Here is a 19035-nt window from a genome sequence, read left to right as displayed (position 1 = left end):
AGAAAAATAAAGGACAGAGTCTCCTTGAGCCAAGGAACAGCTTCTGGGGAAAGAAAAGGGACTAGCTTTGTGACAATCTTCACTAACTCATTTGAAATTGTGAATCCAATTATTTTGGGTTTTCTAATGTTCCATTTCCTTTTCAGTTTTCCTACCTGTCACTTATCTGAATTGAAGGAAATTTGATTTATTGAAAGATTCCCTTGCTTGTAAAAAACACTTTTATTGAAACAAATTCCATTAAACATGGCAAATGATTTACTTTTAGCAAATGATTTACTTTTGAATATGGCCATTTGGGGCTTTGATTTCTAATATACTTCCATACAAAACTTTCTGAAGCTGATCTGGAATTTATATATCCTCGATGTAGGTGGAGTACTCATGCAGTATTCAAATATTGTAGTATTCAAATATAAGAACTTTTCTGTTTAAAATTAAGATTTATTATGAAGCAACAATAATTATAAATGCAGATATTTACACAGCTACAAACACTGTAAAGAATATTCTTCCTGCATTGAAGCAGATTTTCAGAAAGAGACCACCACGCACAGCACTATAAATCACAAAATACAGAATTACACTAAGACTTGAGACAACAAAAAACACTGCACCTCTTAAAATGGCCTTTGGAGCAAATATGAACTCAATTAGGTAACAGTACCAGGAGGAAAGTGGGGCGAGTGGGAATTGGGTAGACGTTGCAGAGTTGGGAAAGAGAAGAACATTTTTTTCAGATAGGCAGTTTTTGGAATGTGAAATGCCTTGCCTGAAAATGCAAACTGCAGATTTGCAGTTGAAGTATGTTCAATAATATTTTCCAAAAATGAATTGAATGAATACTTGAAAAGGAGGAACATGCAGTGCTATTGAGAAAGATTAGGTGAGTGGAGCTAAGTAGATATTATGAATTGCCTTCTGTGCTGTATGATTTTCAGTTATAAAGAGCAAATCATCCGACTGAATGATTATGATAATTGATGATTTAGTGGCGTTGAGATCCTGCTGTGAACTATTATGTAGCCCTACTTAATGGTCTCATAAAATTCATATATATACTATTTAACCAAAACTATTGAACCATTTAGCAGGTTAATAGCTTCATTAAAATAGCATACTTAAAATTGACATCAGAATTTGTGAAACTGGGCTCAGATTTATGCTCAGTGGAATTTCAGTTTTTTGAATTATAAAAGACAGAATTTTCCCAGCCCCCGAATGATGTGGACAATAATATGGATCGAAAAGTTGGGAAGAAAAGTGGGAGAGTGACCACTGCACAGTCCTTATGGAGACAGAGTCCCACCTTCACACTGAGAATAACCTCCATTGTGTTGTGTGGTGTTAACACCATGCTAAATGGGACAGACTTCAAACAGATCTAGTAACTCAAAACTGGGCATCCATGATGTGCTGTGGTCAATCAACAGCAGCAGAATTGTACTCCAGCACAATCTGTAACCTCATGGCCCAGCATAGCCCCCACTCAACCATGACCATCAAGGCAGGGGATCAAACAGGATTCAATGGAGAGTGCAGGGAGGGCATGCCAGGAGCAATGCCAGGGATACCTGAAAATGACATATCAATCTGGTGAAGCTACCAAACAGGACTACTTGCATGCCAAACAGCATAATCAGCAAGTGATAGACAGAGCTAAGTGATCCCACAACAAACGGATGAGATCTAAGCTCTGCAGTCCTGCCTCATCCAGTCATGAATGGTGGTGGACAATTAAACAACTCACTGGAGGAGGAGGATCCACAAATATCCCCATCTTCAATGATGCAAGAGCCCAGCACATCAGTGCAAAAGATAAGGCTGAAGCTTTTACAGCAATTTTCAGCATAAGTGCCGAGTGAATGATTCATCTTGGCCTCCTCCAGTGGTTTCCAGCATTACAGATATCAGTCTTCAGCCAATTCGATGCACTCCATGCAATATCAAGGAACAATTAGAAACACTGGATCCTGCAAAGGCAATAGACCCTGACAAGATTCTGGTAAGACTTTTGCTCCAGAACTTGCTACTCCCCTAGCCAAGCTCTCCCTTAGCATCTAGCCATCAATGTACAATATTGTCCGTGTTTGCCCTGTACATAAAAAGCAGGACAAATCTGACCCAGCCAATTACCACCCTATTAGTGTACTGTCAATCATCAGTAAAGGGGCAGCACGGTGGCTCAATGGTTAGCACTGCTGCCTCACAGCACCAGGGACCTGGGTTCGATTCCCGCCTCGGGTGACTGTCTGTTTGGAGTTTGCACATTCTCCTCGTCTCTGCGTGAGTTTTCTCTGGGTGCTCTGGTTTCCTCCCACAGTCCAAAGATATGCAGATCAAGTGAATTGGTCATGCTAAGTTGCCCATAGTGTTAGGTACATTAGACAGATGGAAATGGGTCTGAGTGAATTACTCTTCGAAGGGTTGGTGTCGACTTGTTGAGCTGAAGGGCCCATTTCCACACTGTAGGTAATCTAATCTAAAGTGGTGGAAGGTGTCATCAACAGTGGTATCAAGCAGCACTTGCACAGCAGTAACCTACTGAGTTCCAACAGGGCCATTCAGCTTCTGACCTCGTTACAGCTTTGGATCAAACATGGACAAAAGAGCTGAATTCTATAGATAGCCTTTAACACTAAGGCTGCATTTGACTGAGTATAGCATCAAGGAGCCTAGCAAAACTGAAATCAATGGGTATCATGGAGAAAACTCTCCAATAGTTGGCGTTACACCTGGCACATAGGAAGTTCTCATTGGAGGTCAATCATATCAGCTCCAGGATACCTCTGCAGCAGTTCCTCAGGTTAGTGTCCTAGACCCAACCATCTTCAGCTGCTTCATCAATGTCTTTCCATCCATCATAAGGTCACAAGAGGGAATGTTCATCGATGATAACACAATATTTAGCACCATTCATGACTCCTCAGATATTGAAGCAGTCCATGTTCAAATGCAACAAGCTCTGAACAATATTCAGGCTCGGGCTGACAAATTGCAAGTAACATTCACACCATACTAATTCCAGGCTATGACCACCACCAGTTTAACTGTCAACCCTTGACATTTAATGGTGTTACCATCACTGAATCCCTCACTATCAACATCCTGGGGGGTTACCATTGACTAGAAACTCAACTGGACTTGCCACATAAACATAGTGGCCACAAGAACAAGTCAGAGACTAGGAGTACTATGGCGAGTAACTCACTTCTTCACTCCCTAAAGCCTGTCCAGCATCTACAAGGAGAAAGAGAGGTCTGCAGATGCTGGAGATCAGAGCTGAAAATGTGTTGCTGGAAAAGCGCAGCAGGTCAGGCAGCATCCAGGGAGCAGGAGAATTGACGTTTCGGGCATAAGCCCTTCTTCAGGAATCAGTTGTTCAGGGTGAGGACCAGTTCAGTCAGTCGAAGGTTGTTCAGGGTGAGGCAAGGCACAAGTCAAGAGTGTGACGGAATACCCTCCACTTGCCTGGATGGGCACATGTCCAGCAACACTCAAGAAACTTGACACCATCAAGGACAAAGCAGCCCAACTGATTGGCATGACATCCACAAGCATCCATTCCCTCCACCACCAATACTCAGTAGCAGCAGAGTGTACTGCCTGCAAGATGCACTGCAGAAATTCACAAAAGCGGAAACCCTAACCGCTTCCATCTTTCAGAACAAGGGCAGCAGGTACATGGGAACCACTGCCTTCGGGATCCCCCTCCAAGCTACTCACCATCCTGACTTGGAAATATATCACCGTTCTTTCACTGTCACTTTGTCAATATCCTGGAATTGCCTCTCTGATAGCATTGTGAGTCAACCCACAGCAGGTGGACTGCATAGTTCAAGAAGGCAGCTCACCACCACCTTCCCAAGAGCAACCAGGGACAGGGATAAAATGCTGGCCCAGCCAACAATGTCCATGCCTCATGAGTGATTTTTTTAAAAGATTAGACGATATTCAATCGGTATTCGACCACAAAAATGAATAAAAATTAATAAATAAAAAAAATTAAGAGCTGCTACACTAATGAGTGGGAAATGCATGATCTGAGAGCTCAGCACCAGCATCAATCTCCAGGGAATATGGGGCAGCCTCCTCATGCGGAGATTCCAGGCACAGGAGGGCTCATGATGGGGCAAAGTAGGAGAACTACAGACACTTGGTAACTATGCAGAGATCAGAGCAGTGGTGCTACACTCTGTGTAGAAGTGGTGGTTAGATGTCATGGCGTTCAGCTTATCTGCAATACAACACCTTCCTCCTCTAGGGCTAACGAGGGTCATAACAATTCTACATCAGCTTCATACAAATAGAGAAATACAGAAAAGAAAAGCAAGAATAGGCCATTTGGCCCTTCTAGCCTGCTTCACCTTCCATTATGGTCATGGCTGATAATCCAACTCAATAGCCTGCTTCTATTTTCTGCCCATATCCTTTGATTTCTTTCGCCCCAGATGCTACATCCAACTCCTTCTTGAAATCATGCAACATTTTTGCCGCAACTGCTTACTATTGTAGCGAACTGCACAGGCTCAACAACAGTGTGTGAAGAAATTTCTTCTCATTTCATCCTAATTGGTTTGCCCAATTTCTTCAGACTGTGACCCCCTGGTTTTGTGCTCCCATCTATCAGGAACATGCATCAACCTGACTACTCTTGTTCGAAGTGTATATGTTTCTATGAGATCCCCCATCATTCTTCTAAACTCTGATGAACAAAATCCTAACCATGCAGGTCATTTCTGGGAGTTTAACGCAGAACAGTAGAGACAGAATCCACTGCTTAGTCTTTGAATTTATTGCTCTGGACAACTGGAGGATGCAACAAGGCCAAGTGATAGATGATGAGGATCTGTGAGAGCCACATCATTGTACTGAGGATGTTCTTCGGATGAAGCAGCAGCTTCAGCATTCAATAGCACAGCAGCATTGAGCCAAAGGCAGAACTTGCTTGTGAACCTTGTCAATGGAACTAACTGTAAATGTTTTAATGTTGCTTTGGCCACCATCCCCTATGTATTGCCAAATACAAGTGCAGCTTAGTAGTTTGTACTTTCTTCATTTTTTTCTGGTGTTTGATAAAAGTTAAAGTGACGAGCTGATGAATGCTTTCACATTTTGCGATGTTTCCTTATTCAATCATGACAAAGTTTCATGCTAGCATGATCAGTGTGGAAAGGACAACCATCATTCAGACAGAGTTAGACTATCATGTGGCATGAAGGATGGCTAGCCTTTGTACCTTCATTCTCCTAGTCACAACTAAAATGACAGTTTCTCACACAGCTGACAATGAACAGTGTTACAAAAGTGATAATGTATTTGCAATAAAGCTTCACATTTGCCACTCATGTGCCCTCAGATGGTTTTCTTTCTCATTTCCACCCCACCATGTCTATGTGCAGTCCTGGGGTCTGCCGCTGGGGTAGAGAGAGACTTCTCCACAGTGAGCCTGTTGACTTTGAGGTTTTTGAGACAGTGATGCTGGGGATGTTTATAGCTAGCGGTCCCAGATATGTTGAGTGTGTCCTGGCTAGATGCAAGTTCACCTTCTTTGGGTTGAACACCCACAAGGTCAGGTATTGCAAGGTGGGGAGGTCAACACTTCTGGAGTGTCCTTAGAGGAGATATCTGAGGAGGCATGCTGTTTGTAATTCGCCCACTGCCCAGGTGCCTACTGACATCACCTTCTCTCCTTTGTGAGGAAGGGGCATCTGGAGTGAGCACAAGGTTTGATTTTCCTATTGGCTTGCAGTTGATGCTGAGAACCAATAGTTAGAGCAATGAAGTGTGCATATATACATTAGTCACTGAGTGTGCAGGGTCTGGCATCCATAGCAACTGCCAACCTCTCAGTGGAGACAGCCAGAAACTTGTATGCCAGAAGCAGCATGGTATATATCGTAGCAGATTCAGTTTCCCGTATGCCTCCAACATACCTGCCTGCTGTTCCTGTGTCCTGCTTTGTGCTTTGAATGAAAGTTATTAATAGCTCACCCCATGGAGTCCTCTCTTGCCTGAGGCTGAGCTAGTGCCTGGTCTCTGGCAGTCCTCTGAGTGTCAGTGAAGCACAGAGGCATGCAGGGGTTAGTTGTGTAGAGAGTGAGAGCGATTGAGCGAAGATGTTGCAGACGGTGTGGTTTTGTGCAGGAGCCGAGTTCGAGTGAGTATGAGGTGGCAGAGAAAAGATGGTGGCACTTAACCTGACAGAGAGGAGAAGATAATTTACTTTCCTCTTGTAATGCTCAGTGACATCATAGAGCCATGGTGTCTCCATAATTAGGTGAGCAGCAGCAAATTGTGTGAGATAACTCGATAGAGTCAAAACCTGGCAAATACCTCCATGAAACTCCCAGAAATTGACACTTAGCCAATTTTTAATAAAATTCAGCCCATAGAATTTATAGCATAGGAACAGACCATTCAGCCCAAGTGTTTATGTTGCACATGAATCACCTTGCAACCCCTTTCATTCTAACACCCTCAGCATAACTTTATATTCTCCTTCAGGCTTTGAGCTGGCTTCACTTTAAATATATCTGTACAATATACTTCAAATACTTCTTGTGGGAATCAGTTTCATTGTCTACACGCTCTTTTGATTAAAAATGGTTTTTCCTCAGTCTACTATGGGATTTTTTCATGATTATGTCATATTTATGGCTTTGGTTTCAGCTGCAAACAGTGCCATTGTTTAAATCCCCATGCCACCCAACTCTTTCACGATCACCTCCCTCTCTTACCTTTTCTGAAGAAAAGAGCTGCAGTCCAAATGAAGGCTAACCAAGATACTATGGATATATTATTTAAAATAACTTGTCTGCTTTCAATTCTATTGCTCATTCCTCAGGTGAGTTCACGTATTTCTGTGTTTTGTGACAATACTCCTCCAATTGAGGTAATATGATTGACTGCATCCTTATATTTGCAAAGTAGTGTTTTCTTTTCAAAGTAATAGTTAATAAATTCAACCTCAGTCAGCCTAATACATTTGGTATGAATAAAGGTGACCACATACAGCCTGGATGATTACGCAACACCATATTTTTCATAGATATCCTGGAGGGAAGGAAATACACTATTCGCAGTTCATCTAGCCTGTATTTGGGCAGCACAGTGGTTCAGTGGTTAGCATTGTTGTCTAACAGTGCCAGGGACCCAGGATTGCCCATGCTAAATTGCCTGTAGCATGCAGGCTGGGTGGATTAGCCATGGTAAATGCAGTGTTATAGGGTAGGAGGGCGGGTCTGCGTGGGCTGCTCTTTGCAGGGTGGGTATGGACTCAATGGGCTGAATGCCTGCTTCCACACTGTAGGGATTCTATGAATTATACATGACTCCAGTCCCACATCAACATGGTTGACTCTTAACTGCATTGACTTTCCTCTTTCTGAAGTGAACTATTCAATAGTATCAAACAGTTATGAGGAATAACACTCCAGCAATTGGGGCAGGGGAGAGAAGGGCTGTAGGAGTGATAGAGGGCAGATAAAAAGGCGGAAAGGAAGTGAGGCAGGTTGGAATGATTCTTCAAAGCCAATGAAGAACTTTTTGAAATATAGTCACTGTAATAATAACGGTTTGACACGGTTAATGTCTGGAATTATGTGGTTAGCATTCCCAAAGTGCCAGTATAAGAGAACACGTAACAGGGAGTCTTGGGGAGAGAATCACAATGGATGCAGCGAAGTTAGATATCCTTCTGCAATATGGAACAAACTAGTTGTTGATTAAAACTGCCAGAGGCTGAATAGTCTTTCCTAACGTTTCTGTGGTTTATCACCTTCGTCTGGAGAAGTTTGAGTGTTCCATTAATCCCGAGAATGGTGCTGTCAGGAGTTTTTATCTCCTAGCAGGGCCACCCGTGACAGTCAGGTTGAAGGGGAGGAACCAGACAAATCATGATCCAAAACAAGTCCTTAGCAGGGACCAGGTGGAGATATTTATCAATGGCTGTGATGGCAGATGAAAACTGCAGTTGTAGGGAGATCCTGAATTGTCTCGGTTTCTTTGCCAGTGAAACTGAAACTAACCTTCAGCCAAGAACCATGTATCTGCAGATGTCCAATGTTAAAAGATGTCCTACACAATGCACATAGGTGATGGAGTTTGACTTAATCATTTTGCCCTTCGACTAAGAACAGGAGAGTGTTTCAACAGCTTCATACATCACTTAATGCCTTCGCGGAAATATATCAAAGACTTGGCCTCAGCCTTAACCCCAAGAAGACTCAAATCCTTTACCACTGGTCCATCCCTAGATTAAGATGGATGACACTATCTGTGTGGAGTTTGCACATTCTCCCCTTGTCTGCGTGGGTTTCCTCCGGGTGCTCCTGTTTCCTCCCACAATCCAAAGATGTGCAGGTCAGGTGAATTGGCCATGCTAAATTGCCCCTAGTGTCAGGGATAAAAATAGGGTAGGGGAATGGGTCTGGGTGGATTACTCTTCGGAGGGTCAGTGTGGACTTGTTGGGCCGAAGGGCCTGTTTCCATACTATAGGGAATCTAATCTAATCTAAGATTAATGGAGAAATCTTCCCAAACATGTAGCATTTCCCTTACCTGGGAAGCTGTGTCTTATCTAAGGCTGACATTGATGAGGAGATTCATTCAAACTTGCAATGCAACCTGCCTGCACCATCTTTAGATGCTTGAGGATGAGAGTCTTTGATGACCATGATATCCGTGCTAATACCAAAATTGAAGACAGTCATCCTTCCAACTCTTCTATATGGCTCTAAAACTGTAATTATATATAGACTCCTTGAGAAGTGCCATCAGTGTTTTCTGAGGTAGATTTTCCACATCAGCTGGGGGGATAGGTATAGTATCGTCAGGATCCTTGAAGCAGCTAATAGCACCAACATCAAGACCTTGATCATCCAACCATCTGGGCTGGCAATACGCCTTGGATGCCAGAGTTCTGACGACCAAAGCACGCCTTCTTTGTCCAGCTCAAGGATGGCACTCAGATATGAGGAGGACAAGGGAAGTGTTTCAAAGACTCCCTGAAGGCTTTCTTCGAGAAATGCAACATAGCCATCAATGGAGGTGGCCAATCAGAAGAAACCAATTCAGAGGGACCTCCTCTATGAAGGGACGCAATTCTTTGAGAGCATCCGGCGGCAAGAGCAGGCACGGAAAAGCATCCGGAGAAGGGAATGCCAATGAACCCAAGGCCAAGAACTGATTCCATTTCCCAGGAACCCCTGCCAAACGTGTGTTCGAAATGGGGCTCTGGATTGGGCTCATCAGCCACACAAGGACCCATGGAACCCATGACCAGTGACATGGAATTATCGAAACAGACAATCATATTTGTTAGCAAGGGATTATCGACAACAATGAATCTTTCCTAAACTAGACAGAGCAACATACAGCAGGCACAGTTCTAATATTAGAAACACAGCAGCTAAATTGTGCACAGCAGAATTCCCCAAATAGGGGGAATAAATACGCAGAAAATACTGGTCAGTAAATTAAAATCTCCCTTGCTCTTCTCTGTCCAGTGCCATTGGAGCATTTACTAGAACCTGATAGAGTAAGGAAGGCTTTGATTTGTTGTCACACCTGAAAGATTTCAAAATTGAATTCTGTCTTATTAATCAAATTTATCTTTTTTTGGATGTTTCAAAGGCATTCTGTATATTTCAAACATTTTCAAACACATGGTGGCTCAGTGGTTAGCACTGATGCCTCACAGTGCCAGGGCCCAGGTTCGATTCCACTCTCGGGCGACTGTCTGTGTAGACTTTGCGCATTCTCCCCGTGTCTACGTGGGTTTCCTCCGGGTCCTCCGGTTTTCTCCCACAGTCCGAATATGTGTGGGTTAGGTGGATTGGCCATACTAAATTACCCATGGTGTCCAGGGATGTGCAGGCTAGGTGGGTTAGCCATGGAAAATGCAGGGTAACAGGGACAGGTTAGGGTGTCTGGGTGGGATGCTCTTCGGAGGATTGGTGTTGACTTGATGGGTGAATGGCCTGTTTCCACACCATCGGGATTCTACGATTCTGTGAACAGAATTCCTCTTGATGTTTACATCATATCCACCAGATGGCATCGTTGTTGTGGAAATGATGTACATTGGTTTAAATGGTGCTGCTATTACACGATTTTCTTATAACGGGTAATCGCACGAGAATTGAACTATTGCGTTATATCAGAACAGACTGTAACAGCATGAGAGGTTTTTACTAATAGGCCAATTTGCCACTTTCCTAAATTTGTGGCCTGAAGAATTGGTAATAAGAATTTTTTAAAAATATACCTCTATGTATTGGAATAAGTTGATAATCATGACATTAGTGCTGCTGTGTGGAAAAGTCCATCAGAGATCTAACATCCTTTTGGGAAGGAAATTGCTGTTAAGAACCCAGTTCCACAAAAAATAGATTTACAATTGCAAAGGCCTAATTATAACTCCTTCAAAACCCATACGCATTCACGAAGTTAAAACAAAGACCTTAATGTTTGACTGGGGTTGCATGTGAACCAGCTCAAATTTCCATGGTGAGAACTGAGAGCCAGTTCTTTGAATTATGTTGTCTGTACAGTTATGCATGACAATAAATTAGAAATGCTGCATCAATGACATGGAGCATTATTTGACAGGAGTGACCAAGGAATCACTTCCTTAAGTTGGAGAATCCAAATCAAAACAGTACAATCATAAAATCAGAATCATTTTGGAGTGAAGTTAGGAAGCCTTTTTCACAGAATAGAAACTCAGATTCCCCCTCCCCACCTCCGAAATGTTGTGAATATTAAGTTAACTAAAGTCTTTAGTATTGTGATTAGCTAAATATTTCCAAAATTAAGGCACAAATATGACCAAAATAAATTAAAATAAAGATTAACCATGATGTACTGGCATTGACTCAAAGGTCAGGATGATCTTCTGTTGCTTTGTTCCTTGGGGTTTACATCCAACTGCGTTAAAGAAACTATCTTCAACTTTTCTCCCATTGTGTGGAGATTATATATAGGCCAGATGGTGGATTTTCTTGTCTGAAATTCATTCTAGAACTCATCCCAGTCTGGATATGTAGGTCTGTCATTAGTGCCTGACCTCCAGATAACCATACAAACCAATGTTCCAATGTTTGATCAAGCGACTGAGCTCTGTGTGGCCTATTTGATTAAACTGTATTAGTGCTCTAATGCTCAGATAAAAGCTCTTAGATCTGTAATCAATCTGTGTCAAAACTCTCTGCATCCAGTCATGTGGAATGTGTCCCTGTGGTAAACTAACGCATACTCCAGATCAGTCAAACAGAAATTCTTACACTTCATAAATATCTCAAGTGTCACAAAGGGTTTCCAGATAAATCAGAATGCTTGTAACCAAAATGAGAAGAATAACTGGTCTTCTTATACTTTTCATTGTAAGTTGCATTCCCTTTTGTTAAACATAATATGTTTTGTTCATTCAAGGGATATCAGTGTCGCTGTCAAAGCTAAGATTCATGGGAAGCCTTAATTGCCCAATGGAAGGTAGTGATGAGCAGCTTTCTTGAACTTTGTTGTCAATATGGTGTGGCATGCCCAACGTGCTTTTGGAGTGGGAATTGCAGTATTTTGTTACTGCAGTCAGGAAGGAATGGCAATATAGTTCCAGTTGGATGGTGAGTGGCTTGAAGAGAAACATGTGGCGATGCTGCCAAGCACCTGCTGCCTTTTTCTTTATAGGTAGCAGAGTTCCTAGGTGAAAGTTCTGTCAAAGGAACCTTGACAATTTATAGATGTAACACATTGCTACCACTTTGCACCAGCCGTGAAGGAAATGAACGTTGGAAGTGGTGAGGTAGGTTTTCGCCAGACAGACTGCTTTGTGTTGATTGTTGACAAGTCTCCTAAGTGTTAAGCAACCAACTAGGCATGTGGAAATTATACTGCCAAATTCACACTGTGCCTTGATGGATAGACATTTGGAAGTCAGTGATGAGTTACTCACTGCAGAGTTCTCAGCCTCTAAGCTGCTTTTGCAGCCATTGTACTTATGTGTCTGGTCCAATTTAATATCTGGTCAAGTCGGGTTGCCAACTCACAGTGGACCTAATCATAAAACATGAAAGAAAATGTCAATTGACCTTTGAGCAGTCATTTCCAATCCTGTGCATAACAACATCATACTTCTTTTAAACAGGTAATGTAAGAAAGGTACTTATTCTGACAATGTGTATGTTTTAATATTAAATTGAAGGAACAATACAAAAAAAAGAAAGCTGAAGCACACCTGATTTCCATTCATTCACGTATCATTTATTTTGCAAGTTATCCCAATGATCCAAATAATACAGAACATCAGTTAGGGCATCTGCAAAGCAGAGAGCTGGAAGCATTGCTCCTGCTTACCTCAAGTCTTGGTCATACAATTGGCCGGACTGAATGGGTAAGCATAAATTTTCCAGACAAGAAAAGGCAATTGAACATTCAGACAGTAATCCTCTGTTGCTCATTCCTTTGCCTTTTAGCTGGCTGGCTCTTTTGTTTTCTTTCTTCTCTGTCTGTCAACGTGAGGTTCACTTTCGCTCAGATTTAGCAGCAGTGTGAAACAAAACAGACAGGATGGCAATGAATATAATACGCATGCACAAGCAGGACACAACTCTAAATTCAGGATGTCCATAGTGAGCAACTCAGTAATGGAAATATCATTGAATGTCAAGAGGAAATGGTTAAATTCTCCCTCATTAGTGATGTTCATTACTTGACACTTGTATGGCCTGAATGCTTCTTACTATTTATCAGTCCAAATCTGAATGTTGCCCAAGTCTTGCTGCATGTGAGTATGGACTGCATCAGACTCGGAGCAGTTGCATATGTCACCAAACACAAAGCAATCATCAATGAATATTTCCATTTCTGACCTCATGATACAGGAAAGATCATTGCTGAAGGAACTAATACTGCATGGTATTCATGTATTGGTGAGTGGCCATGTTTGTTTTATTACTTGTTTGCAAACAGTCATATCCAACAATTGGCATACTTGCCAAGTTTAATAGGGAGAAAAAACACTCAAATTCTTCTCAGTTCTAAAATACTGTCATCACAATGAAACAATACCACTTACTCAGTACAGATACTGTTAGACAAATGCTTATTCATCCTCAATCACCTTCATTCTCTCAAGTATCATTTAAGGAGGAATGAAATGCAGGACTTTAGAACAGAGTCAGGGAATTCTTGCAGTGCACAAGAAGGCCTTTCAGCCAGTCATGTCTGTGCCAGCTCTCTTCAGGAACAACTCAGCTAATCCCACTCTGCCTATTCCTGCAGCATGTAGAAATGCATTTTAATTTTTCGCTTCAGGTGCATTTGAAAGCCATGATCGAATCTGCCTTTGCCACACAATTAGTGCATTCCAGATCCTGAACCTTCCTCCCCAACCCATTATCCTTGCTTCTCTTGCCATTCGCCCTGAGAGTGGTGCCCTCCGACAATGGGAAGTTTCTCTCTATCTTCTCTGCCCAGGTCCTTCATGATGGTGAATGCTCTGCCAAATCTCCTTTCAACCTTTCTCCAAGGAGAGCATTGCCAACTCCTTTCAACCTTTCTCCAAGGAGAGCATTGCCAACCCACCCACACAACTGAAGTCCCTCAGTTCTCATAAATTTCTTCTGTACTTTCTTTAATTAGCTCAAATTTGGTTTTCCCTTATATCTCAGTTAAAATTTTGCCTTTGAAACAAATCAAGTTGTGTAAGTTGAGCAATCTTTTGTGCATGATCTGGTGTCTTTCCAAAATAAAAGCATAATTGTTTCGGCCCTGTCGATATCAATACTTCATTGTGAGAGCAAAGAAAGGGTTATTTTCAAATTATTTCTGACAGTAAAACATTCCTCAATGTACAGCATTTTGCAACAGTAAGATCACAATCATAAACCTGCTGGCATGATTTCCACTGTCCATCCCCTGCATTATATCTTGTTTATACTGGAGGCTATACATCCGTTTAATGATATTGAGAAGATGTAGTTATAAAATTAACAAAACTAAATCTTACTTTGATTGCATTCTTTCTTGATAGCTATCTAGCCATAATTGTAGACCTTTAGGACAATAGGCCCGAACTAGACCTAACAGCAGTAAAAGCATTGCATCAGCCGATGCTCAGTGGTAGAATGCTTGTCTCTGAATCAGAGGCGTGAGTCTAGGGTTACACTGTACCAACTGAGTACCACAGTATTGGAAATGTCGTTAAGCTGACACTCCATTTTCTCCCTCCGTTGAAATTGAGACTATGTGTCAATACTTAGCAGGAGTTGGGGAGCTTTCCTTATCCCTATACCTTTAACCATCCCTTATTTGTGCTCATTATTCTATCTCTTCAACATCAATGCATTCAAAAGTACATCAAAAGCAACAATAATCAATGAACCAAAAGAGGTACCAATCCACCTGGAATGCCTTGGAGTTGACCATCAAAACAAAAATTGCAAAAATAGTAATATCTGATGCTATATCTCGTTTCTTCCTGTGAGACCTTGTTATGCACATATTTTGTACTACATTTCCTGCATTACAATAGGGACTGCACTTCAAATGCCTGTCCTTGGTCCTTTATCTTTAGACTGGGATTATTCCAACACTGAATTGACAGCTGACAAGTGATGAAGCAGTTAGATTATTTTGAAGTTCAAAGCAGGTCAGGGAGAAAGAAAAATAGTCACATTTCAAATCATTTTTCCGACCATTAGAATTGCATAAGGCCGTTTGGCAAAAAGCGGAGCTGCTTATGTCTAAGTTGGCAAGTACACGATAATTCTAAACCACTTCAAGAAGGAGGGAAATAACTTATAACAGATGACGTTTTTTAAAAAAAGGAGGAATTTCTTTAAATGGAGAATGTGGAATTTTCTGTCATCATCATTTCTCCATTAAACACCTGGAACTTGTAGAAAGTCTTTCACACATTAAATGAAAAGGATGAGCCTGCTGTTTGTTTGCCCTTGAGAATGTGGTAATGTGTTTTCTTTTTAAACAGTTGTGATCCTTGCTTTGGAGGAGTTCCCACAATGCTACTGGGTTATACCCAGCTAGAATGAATGAGTCAAGAAGATATATGTTCCAGGTCAGAGATGCTGCTCCTGTGCACCCTTATCCTTCTAGATGATGAATGCTGTGAGTTTGGGAGGTGCTGGAGAAGAACCCTTGTTGACTTGGTGCAGTGCACTCTGTAGACAGTGAATACTGCAGCCACGGTGATGGAGGATGTGCATTGTGCTTGTTATTCTATCTCTTCAGCCTCAGTATTCTCAAAAGTACATCAAAAGCAACAGTAATCAATGAACCAAAAGAGTTACCAACCCACCTGGATTGCCTGGGAGTTGACCATCAATCAGTTTTCAAGGCAACCCAAGAGAACTTGACAGGCAAAGGGTTCACTTAGTGCTTAGAAGATCGATAGGTGTGACTAGATTTTGATGTTCAACAGGTACAGATCCATGCAGAGCTGGGAGGGCTAGAGCCATTGGGCCACTGCTGTGCTGCACACTCGCTGGGTTCTGCAAATGGTGTGGGGACAGTGAAGAAATTCATCTGTCTGTGCTGCACAACTATGATGCTACTTTCACTGATATCTCTTGGAATACAGACAGCCCAAGTTGGCAACTCCATGAACTGAGCTTGTATCATCATACGTAGTCAGGTTGTTTGTACACATGTGCGTACAGCAGCTAATGGCAATATACAGGCTTGTTGTACTGTGCCCCGACCCAAGGTTGTAGAGGATCACTTTCAAGGGATTTAAAATACAACCATCTTCAAATAACAACTTGCATTTATTTTGTACATTCATGACAGAAATTAAGTCAACACTTCAAAGAGGTACAGGCAAAACATCTTTTTTTAAAAGCACAGAGCCCCAAAGTGAGGCATTAGGGCAGATAAGCAAAGGCTTGGTCAAAAATAGATTTGCTGTTAATCAAGGGCAAATGAGAAAGGGGGAGGAGTATGAATCTGGGCAGGTGAAGACTTTGCTTCCGATAGTGTGGTGAAGGGGTAAAAACAATGACTGCAGATGCTGGAAACCAGATTCTGGACCAGTGGTGCTGGAAGAGCACAGCAATTCAGGCAGCATCCGAGGACAGGCAAAATCGACGTTTCGGGCAAAAGCCCTTTTTATTCCTGATGAAGGGCTTTTGCCCGAAACGTCGATTTTGCCTGTCCTCGGATGCTGCCTGAATTGCTGTGCTCTTCCAGCACCACTGATCCAGTGTGGTGAAGGGGGTGAGAAGGGATGGATGGATGTACAAGAGACCAGGTAGATCAACAGAGATATCAGAGTTGGGGATAGTGGGATGGATGTGAATAATTAGCATATCCTTTTAAAATTTGTTTGCCAAAATACACTGTGCACTTACTTTGCCAAAATAGAATGATCATTGGCAAATTGTGATGAAATAAATGCAGTTTTTGAACTTTTCTTGCGGTGTTTTGCCTCAGATCCAATGTATTTAAACCATTTGTTTTGCCAGTAAAGTTAACTTAAAGAAAAAAGAAGTATCAATACAGCTTGTACATTATATTGTGCTCCTTGCAGAAAGATCACGAGGAATGAAACTGTTCGGTTGCCTGACAAGTTTCCTTGCCAGTAAATGACTTACTTGATTAGATCTGTATTTTGCTTTGTGAATCATCAAGGGAACAATCTGTTGCTCAACAAATGGAAGTTATTGTTCAATTAGGCATCAACTGCATTCTGAATCCCTTTTTTTTTATTCTGCCTGAATGATTCTATTTCTTGGTAAAATTAAGGATACTACATTTGGTTCCACTTATTTGATAGTGTTACAATATTATAATAAATTCCAAATTTGATTACACTTCTATTTCATTTCCTTTTACCTACATTTCTGTGCTCTTAAGGGCCCTTAAATATGCCTCCACAGATTATTGGTTTACAGGTTGGTTTTACAAGGCATGGTGGCTTGTCAGTGTGTCACAATCCAAAGATTAGGAACAGGAATGGAAACAAATGATATTTATGTTGACAAATCGTCAAGCTTTCCTTATTTTGAAATCCTATTAATGCTCAACCCTATTAAAATGTGGAGGATAATGTTGTTTCATTGAGAGCGCATTAATTATTGAGAATGCAACTTCACTGTTACATCATGAAAAAAAATGTTCTGAAAAGAGCAGTTGTTCCTTTAAAAGCACTCCTTAGAAAGATTATTAAGCTGTGACCTTTCAGGTAGCATTCCTCTCGATGAAGAACAGAGTATTTCACCAAAAATGTCAAGGATTACCTGTCCTTCTAAAAGTAACAGTTGCTTGTTTAACAACAAATATTTACCAGGTGTAATCATAAAATTGTCTTATTCAATGTTGCTGCTTCACCTTGAAAATATTCAAATAACTTTCACATTTATTAAGCTGAATAGGTCAAGTTTATACATGCTAACTTTACCAGCTCGACCTTTCATTTATAAGGTTAAACAAGGTGAGAGGTTGGGTCTTTATTATCGGAGACTATGAGTTTATAAGTAAAGATGTCTTGCTTCAATTATAAGGAGTCTTGGTGAGATCACATATAGTGTGCAATTTTGGACTCTTTACTTGCTTGGCCATAGAGAAAGTGCAGTCAAGGCTCACCAAATTGATTCCTGGCATAGAGAGATTGTCCTATGAGGAAAGACAAAATTAATCTCCAGAGTTTAAACAAATGTAGGGTGATCTCATGCAAACAAGCAAATTTCTAACGAGGATCTACAGGAGGAATGATATACCTGGCTGGAGGTTTTAAAAACAGGGAACATTGACTGTAGGACTGAGCTTTGTAGGACTGAGATGAGGAGGGATTTGCTCACTTGCAGAATAATGAATCTTCAGAATTCTCTGCTCTAAAGGACTGGTAAGGTTCAGTTGTGGGTAAATTTATAGATATTAAAAATATCGGGGTCAAGGGATAACACGGGAAAATGATATTGAACTAGAAGATCAATCATGATTTCATTGGATGGTGGATCGGGCTTGAAGATATACCTACTGTAATGTCTTATGTTCTTATGACAAAATTTGTGGTAGGAGTGAAGACTTTCTTGCAGGCAATTATGGAAAATACATTAATAGTTACTGCTAAAACATAAGATTATTTCTAACATTCATTCTTTGTAATCTGCTTCCAACATTGAGTTAAGGGGGGTCTGGCAATGAAGCGACTGTGGTACTTGACAGGTAATCCAGTGTACAGGATTGGTAACCCAAAGAATTAGTTCAAACACCAACAGAGCAGTTTGAGTATCTGATTTCAGTTTTAAAAACCTAAAATGAAGGCAGGTATCAGCAACGTGACCATGGAGTATTGCCATTGTTGTAAAAACTCAACTCGCTCACTGAAGTCCTTCAGGCAATGAAATCATATATAAAACCAGATGGTGCTGGAAAATTCAAAGTAGGTGGAGAAAGGAACAGCTAATATAATGAGTTAAATGTAACACTTCTTCAGGATTGGATTTCTGGACTTCTGTAATTTTGAAGAAGAGTCAACTTGAAACATTTACTCTGTTTCTCTCCTCACATATGTTGTCAAACTCTTGAAAGAAGAAAAGAAACAGATTACCTGTTCTCAAAAAAAACATGTAATCCTTGACATTTTCGGTGGCATACTCTGCTTTTCGTCTGGAGGAATGCTACCTGAAAGGTCACAACTTAATTATCTTTCTAAGGAATGCTTATAAGGCAATAACTGCTCTTTTCCGAGCAATTATTTTCATGCTAAGTATTTCTATTTTTATTTAAAACATGTGCAGTATTTCACTTGTATTTTGTTGAAATTTCTTGTCCTGACCTGGTCTGATCTGTCCAGAACTCCAGTCCCACTTCTACCAGGTTGTTGTTTAGCTGCCTTTGAATGTCAATCAAGCAATTTGATTCAAGAGAAAGGCCCACCAATCAACTTCTTAGTGCAAAGAGAGATGGATCATAAATGTTGGCTTTTCAAGTGATGGCCTCGTCCTGAGAATGAATAATAAATGGTAATTTCAAAGAGATTGTGCAACTTTATTAGTTGGGCACTGAAGTCAA

This window comes from Chiloscyllium plagiosum, unplaced genomic scaffold, assembly GCF_037043375.1.
Source record: "Chiloscyllium plagiosum isolate Xiang-an unplaced genomic scaffold, Cpla_swu_hap1 HiC_scaffold_12, whole genome shotgun sequence".
Taxonomy (NCBI): Eukaryota; Metazoa; Chordata; class Chondrichthyes; order Orectolobiformes; family Hemiscylliidae; genus Chiloscyllium; species Chiloscyllium plagiosum.
The sequence above is the reverse complement of the archived record's forward strand: the minus strand, read 5'-3'. Positions refer to the sequence as shown.